Raw genomic sequence first — 7,690 nt, forward strand, 5'->3', positions numbered from 1 at the left:
GCTCGAAGCGGCGCTCGGGGGCCGCGCACCGGGACGGGGACGGGAAGCGGCGGGCTCGGAGCTGCCGCGTGCTCGCGGTCGAGAACCGCGGGGCAGCTCCCGCCGCTCTCCTGGGGCACGGGGGAGGCGCGGGGCGAGTCGGGGCTCGGGGCTGCGGCTCTCTCCGCGGGGTGGGAAAGCGGCGCCCGCACATCCCTTCCGTCCGCCTCCTGATAGGAAGCTCTCAGCCCCCGGAGGGGCTTTTCGCAGCCGGGCTCGCGGAGCTCCAGCACCGATCGGTCCCCGGGGCGGCCCCGCAGCGCTGACCCCGTGTCGGGCCGCGTTCAGTGCCCGCTTCGGCCCGGCCCGGTCTGCACCTCCCAAGCCCCCAGCACGAGCACATCCCGTTCCCCGGCTCCAGCAACTCGTGCTAACTTCAGCAGCACTGTGAGGTGCTCCCTCCTCTCCAGAAGAACGAGGCTTCGGGCTCTGCATGCGTGTTTCTGGCACATTAAACCTAGCTGGAGCATGAGGTTAGAGCAGGGGCGCTGGGGGGGGTCACCCCAAAGCACTCTCCTGCCAAGCCTGTGCCTGTGCTCCCTGCCAACGCCCTTCCAGGCCCAACGCTTACTGAAAGCAATTAAGGGGCAGAAAGCCCGCAGCGCTGCCCTTCTCAGGGTCAGCACACCATCCCCAATCCGCCCAGTGCCTTTTTCCCATACAGAGGCCACCAAGTGCCCCGCCACAAGCAATGCAGCGAGCAGCAGTGCGGGGCAGAGCAGCTCCCGCTGCACACCGGGTCCCAGCCAGCAGCACCCTCACCCCGGGGCACCCTGAGGACGCACCCCACGCCGAGTTCTGCTCCACAACGCGGGCACGGAGCGATCGGCGCTTTGGGCTGAAGCAGGAGCCCCATGCTCGTGCCGGGACAGCTCAGGGAACAGTCCTGCAAACCCAGGCAGCCCCGCAGCGATGCTCGGAGCCGCTCTGCACACTGCAGACAGCGCGTCCTTACCTAAAACACCCGCACATAGCGCTTATGGAGTGAGTGCTTGAGAATGAGGGCGGCTCAAGACCAGCTGCTGACTCCTGCCCTCCCGCTGGGACGGTGCAGGTGCAGCATCGGGAGGGACTCTTCATTAAGGAGCCACCAGCGAGGTGCAGCAGCGTGCTAATTACCTAAGGAAGGCGCGAGCTGGTGTTGTTGCAATGAGAATCGAGTGGGTCTATCAGCAAGAGAAACACCAACGCCGCGAGCTGGGCACTCCTCGCAAAGGAGCAGTGAAACGTGTCCGAGGCTGCAAGTTGTAGGAAATCTCAACAAATCAGCTAAAAAAGCTAACAAAGTGAACCTGCCTGTGGCTGCCAGGCTCTGAAAGAGTTCGTCAGGATGTGCCGTAAACACGTTCCTTACGCTCAGAACAGAACCAAAGCTGACCCTCCGTGGGCCCAAAGGACCCAAAGCGGGCACCTGAACGGAGCACAAACAGCATCGACCTCCACGTGAGATGGAGCACCTGCACCGGGCACAGCCCCGGCACAACCACAGCCCTGACACAACCACAGCCCCCCCTGCAAGCAGCCCCGGTGCCAGCGGTGCCCTGGGCTGGGGCTTCTCCTTCTGGGGCTCTGAGCTCTCCCGGTGTCTGGGTGCTGTGCTACTTTTATTGAAATCGGCGATGTGACGTTATTAACGTGATTGGATTTTAATCTGAATTCAATAGTCCCTTCAAATGAAAATCCAATGGTTCGGAATTAGAGAAGCCGTTCGCGTAAGCAAACAGCGGTGCTTCCACGGATCCCTGCTGCAAGTCGGGCAGCGCAGCGCCGGAGCACTGAAGCTGATTCTGCTGCAACAAGAGCACAATTTGATACTGGGATGTGTCCAAAAAAGAACAAGATGTAAAATCCAGGCAAAATTCACAAGAATGAAAGAGGAGATTAAACCTTTCCTCAGATTCGAGATGATGCACGTCGGGACGCGGGCCAAAGGAGAACAAGAAGCGAAACCCACGCCAGATCGGGAAGAGCCGGTCATCTCCCTCCAACCAGCGAGAAGATGCAGGGCGCATGGGAATGCAGAACAGGCTGAGCTGGTTCTGGGGCTCAGCACTGCTGGCTGCTCCGTGGTGCCCGCACAGCGCCGGAGCCATCCCAGCTCTGCAGGATCCCGCAGTCAGAGCGCCCGCACCGAGCGCTGCTCCGCGTCCCATCGCCCCGGGGAAGCCTCAAGACCTCGCAGAGAAGGAGAATGGCTGGCTAGGAGTTGGTAAGTAACCTGCTACATCCTTAAACAGTTAAAGGAGAAAAGAAGGATCAAACTGTAAGCGGTGCTAGAAACGGCAAGAACACAATTTTAAGATGGCTTATGCTAAGAATGAAAGGAATTCCGTAGACTTGAGACCAGGAGAACCCCCTTCACTTGTTTTCTGCTAGAACTACGTTCCTGCACAGCTGCTCGAGGCAGAGCTGTGGAAAGCAGCTCAGGAATACGGCGAGGTGGCAAAGAGGAGCGCAGGACTGCTGCAGAACTGCACGCACGCCGGGCCCCGCGCTCCGTGCCCACCGCCCAGCGCAGCAGAGCAGGACGTGAGCCCGGCAGCAGGCAGTGCCCTGATCCAGGCAGTGAGGGGGAACGACCCCAAACAGAAATGAAAATTCATCTTTTCCGCAACTGGAAAAAAAAAAATATTTAAAGATCGGGGAACGGGAAAGCAGCAGATATGCAGAGAGCGCCGGGCTGGAGACGGAGCCTTCGGCGCTGCACGAGCTGACCTGTCCCTAACGAGCACCTCATGGGTGGAAGGGGATATATATTAGCAGCTTTGCTCCAATTCAACCAGCGCTTCATGGACTATCGATTTTGCTCAGAGCGGGAGAGAACAAAGTCTGCCCGGCTCCGCTCTTATTTAAAGACCAGGCAGAGGACACCCCGGGGCTGCCAGGCGCTGTGCGCTGCCTCGCTCGGGCTCTGCAGCCCGGACACGGCGCTCGCTGGCACGCGGTGACTCAGCCCCATCACGGAGGGCTGGCCGTAAACAGGCACCTCTCGCGTGTTTACTGATGGCCGTCACGTGGCTCATCAGAACTTGACCCCGATTAACAGACGAATTAACTAGTTGCAGAAAACTCTGCAGTGTTCCCGTACCGCTTGGCTTTCCGCAGGCTCCAGCTGCCCCGGTCCTATATGAAGCAGGACCACACATCAGCGCAGCTGTAGCGAGCGGGGAGGACCCCGCAGCCGCTCTTCCTGCTGATGGCACCGAACCCTCTGTGTTCACAGGAATGTTTCTCATCCAGGCCTGCTGCTCTCGCACCCAAAGCCGGCAGGATGCGAGCCAGGCCCCCCCCATCACCATGCAGGGCTCCATGCAGGGCTGCAGCCCACTCCCCTCTCAGACCGCCCCACGGGGAGCATCCGTCTGCTCCACCAGTTTGGTCTCTACCACCCTGCAAATCAGAGGCAATGGGGGAAATGGAAGAATGACCTCAATAACGAATGGCTTTCACCAGTTCGGGAAGAGAACCAGACTCTCAAAGCGCTGTTTGTAGCTATCCCGTTTCCTAGAGAAACAGCTTTCATCTTTCATCCTCGAGGGGACCGCGCCGGTGGCCGAAATGGTTAACTCCTGCAGGAGATAAGGAGCAGAGCGACAGCTGCACAGGGCTGCAGATGCCACGATTACAAGTTGGCCTCTCACGGGGCTGTTCCTGCACAGGGCTGCATTGCTGACTGCAGGAACTGCACCAAAGATGCTCCCGATGCGATCCTGGCAGCCACGCTGAGCTGCCTGGCTGAGTTATACATTTGCAAAGCTTCAACTTGAAACCGGAATAGCTGAGAAGTATTTTTAAGCAGGATTTGTGTTTATCCACCAAAGCGTCCTGGCAATCGCGGGACGCGGTCACTGTGATTCCAGGGGGTGACTGTTATTAATCCATCCCATTAATCAGGGTGGAACACGCTGCCCAGGGATGGGGCCGTGTATTTGGGTGGTTCCACACAACTCCGTTCCAAGCACGCTGCTGGAAAGCCAAAGGTGTCAGAAGGCACAGGAAGGTTCTGCTGATCAAAGTGAAGTCGAGTGGGTACTCATTGGAGTACGCTGCAGACCTCTGCGTCTTCAGGAGGATTATCTGAGCCTTACGCCATGTTTGCTGTAAGCATTTATCAACGCTCTTCCTTCTGGTAGCGCTTATTATCAGCAGCCTCGTCCCCTGACTCGGAGTGCAGCTCCAGGAGGGCACTCTCTTCCCCCACAGAACTGTACCAGCTCAGTCCTGTAACCTGCTTTCCTGCTGAAAAGCAAGGCGCATCAATTAGATTCATTCTAAATTTAGGATTGATGAGTTCACTCATTACTGGTCTGATTTTTCCAGGCAGATTTCAAGGGAAAGGTATTCAGAAAGCAGCCGCCGCTTGCCGAGAGTGCACGAAGCCCTCAGCTAGAAGCACGCGAGAATCAGTTTGGGAAGAAGAGAACGCTTAATTGTGTCAACAGATGTTGGTAAACCGTCTTCCAGGCTGAAATTTGTCCTGGACAGCAAAGCCAAGAGCTCCTACAGAGCAAAGAGAGAGGGGCAGATCCCTGGTGGCCACCAGCAAACCCAACCAGCTGCACGCTGGCCCCAATGAGACGCGCTCAGGACGGGCCCAGCTGCCCCCAGCACCCACAGCACCCTGCTCTGCGGGAGGGGCTGAGGCTGAGGGCATCCCAGAGCTTCACTGCTCCGATGAATAACCTCACACTTGGTCAATAAGTGCAAAGAAGGACAGCCCAATTCTTATCATCAGGCTCCCAAGAGATTTGACATCCTTGGCATTGTGTCCTAAGAGGAAGGAAATTTCTCACTTCCCCAGCTATTTCAGTTATATAAATCAATTGTTGAAGGATAGCTGAACCGGTCTGCGCGTAGGAACCCAGGCCACTGCCCGGGCTGTTATGTGTGGGCAGCACCAAGAGATGGTCCCTGGGTCCCCCCAAAACCTCAACACCATCACCCAGCGCCAGCCCCCTCCTCGGGACGGCCACCTCTTATCAGCTGGGCACGTGGGTTCAGCTGCATAAAATGACAGCACCGAGAAGAGACGATGAATAAGGGCTGGTGGATGAGAAGATGGGAGTTTTCTGGCAAAGAGAAAGTTGCTATGGGCTGCTGGAAAAAAAAAAAAAAAGTGAAAATAGCTCAGGTCGCTCCATGAGCATCAAGCTACGGGTTTACAATGCCAGGCAACCCAAACGCAAACACTGCAGGTATCCTGGGGTTTCACCTGGTCACTAACGCCCTGATTACCTGCAGCAAGGACTGGGTCTGGTGAAGCAACAGAATCAGAAGCGTGAACGTTGTAAAATGGAATTGCAATAAGGACAGGGCAACTCGCACACGGTAACAGTGCATCCCAGCACCTGGCTGTAGGGAAGCAGTGAGCTCACCTAATGTAGTTTGCTCACTTTGCACATCTAGAAACCTATCTGATCGAAAGTAACAACTCAAGTGAAAAGGCAGCGCGGATCCGGCCACGCTGCAGTCAGTCCTGTCCTCCTCCCCAAGCTGAATTTAAACTCTCCTGACTACTGAAGACCCAAAGTCCGTTCTCCTGTGACTAAGAAGGGTCAGTGGATTTGGTTGGTGTGATTTGTTTCGGTAAGAATAGAGCACCTCTTACCCTATGACTCTCAGTGCTCTGCAGCAGTCAGCCCACCTGCATGCACCTGGTGCCTCCGTGTTCAAACCTGGGCAAGAAACAGCCCTGGTGAGGTGTCCAGAACCGTCCTCACCGCTGTGCTCTGCAGAAATGGGAATTGATCAGCAGAGGGCTATTCTTTAGTGTGTCTCCCCATTATTCCTTGGCTGCAACACCCATTGGTGCTGTTGGTTGCAAGCCAAAATTGTGAAACTGGATACTGCGTCAGCCCAGAAAGACGGATGATGGAATCCCAGTGCCCACGGAGGGGGCACGAGCAGCAGGCTGGGCTGGGGAAGCACTTCCCAGACAAAGAGGTGTCCTCCCAGGCAAGAGCACTGTGGATATTTCACACCGTGGGAGCCGCCTGATACTGCTCAGCACTTCACGCTCATCTCTGTGCATGCCAAGGGGTGCGAGCAGCCCACAGGACCTGAGAGCTGGGCCTTTCTAATTCACTGCTCCAGTTCATCCTGGCCCGAGCAGTAGGATAACTTCCGAGTCCTTCTTCCACAGCATCGGGCTACTACTAGGAAACACGTTCCTCAATAAACACAGAGTGTCTCCACTATTGCTTTTACTTCCCCCCCCCACCCCGACTTTGGGAAATCACAGCAATGCACTGCCAGGTTCTTCAGGCTCAATGGACTCCCTGACTTCACGCTGAAGGTATCAGAGCCAAAAGCATCAAGCTCCCTTTGGCCCAAACAGCCGAACTCCATCGAGACGAGAGACATCCACTCACAGCCACACCGAGCCAGGGCTTTTTCTTCTTTTTGCTGCACTGAGGAGGTTGACACCATGGTTCTGCCTCTCACGCACAGTCCTTGAAGCACTCAGTCTGTCACGATGGGAACTGGGTAATTAACTTCGGATTAAAGCTACTTCACATTCTTCAAGGAGCTCTCGAACGTTAGAACGGTTGTTTCAAAAAAGAAAAAAAAAAAAAAAGTACACAAGCTGGTTTTTGTCTTTTTCTCGTCCCCAACTCATCACTTATAGACAAGTTTCCTCCTGCACGGCTCTCTGGGATGGCTCACGGCAGCAGAAAGTGGGATGGAGGCACAGGGCAGGACGCAGCACTTCATGCTGGAGGGCTGCAGGGCACTGGCATTACTGGAATGGCTCCGTCTGCGTGGTCACATCACCCGGCTGCTGCTCTCTGGGAGGTTCAGGCACTGCCTGAACTCAGGTTTGCGTAACACCTCATTAAACTCTTGGAAAAAAAGTCTTGAAAAAGAAAAAAAAAAAAAAATAAGCGATCTGTACCACAGAGTGAGATGAGAAGGAAAGCTCAGCCTGAGAGCTCAATCTGAAGGCAGATTGCCCACGAGAAATACGGCTTCATCCTTAAAACTTTCTGCTTGGCGCAGCCAGGAGAGAACCGAAGCCCTTCGCGTGGTTTTCCCTGCATCTGGTCGTGCTCTGTACCGAACTCGTTCAAATAAACGCTTTGCACCGCCAGTTCCTAAGTCGCTCAGCAGTTCCATCTCAGGGTCCTACGAAAGTGGAGCTTTTCCTGGCCTCACAGCTCCTCATTCGGAACCTGCTGCCGAAACGCTGCGAAGATCCCACGTCGGTGCAGTCACCTCCGAGCGCGGAGCCCAGCGCCGTTCACCTACGGCGCACGCAGCTCACGCACACGCTCCTCGCTCTCTCCCCGGCTCTCCTCCCCCCCCCCTCCAACCCCAACTCATCGCAGCGACGGGAGAAAAGTTGAGAAAAGAACGGCGGATCAACGGGGAGCCGGGTTCTCAGCGCCCACCCGTCCGAGGAACACGGCGGGGCGGGGGGGAGGGGGGGGGCGTGCGGAAGGTGGTGGACCACAGAGAGGATATCACTTTATTTGGAGCCCAGCTCGCCTCGCGTACAAACTCCATGCCCCCCGACGCGGTACAGCGCGAGAACAGCGCCCGGAGGAGGAGGAACCCGCGGGGCACCGCGCGGCTCTGGCAGCGGCCCCGCGCACACCTCCATCTTAGGTCCCGCGGCGGCCGCGGCCCATCTGCCCCCCCCACCCCCCCC

Source organism: Numida meleagris, chromosome 27 (genome assembly GCF_002078875.1).
Source record: "Numida meleagris isolate 19003 breed g44 Domestic line chromosome 27, NumMel1.0, whole genome shotgun sequence".
Taxonomy (NCBI): domain Eukaryota; kingdom Metazoa; phylum Chordata; class Aves; order Galliformes; family Numididae; genus Numida; species Numida meleagris.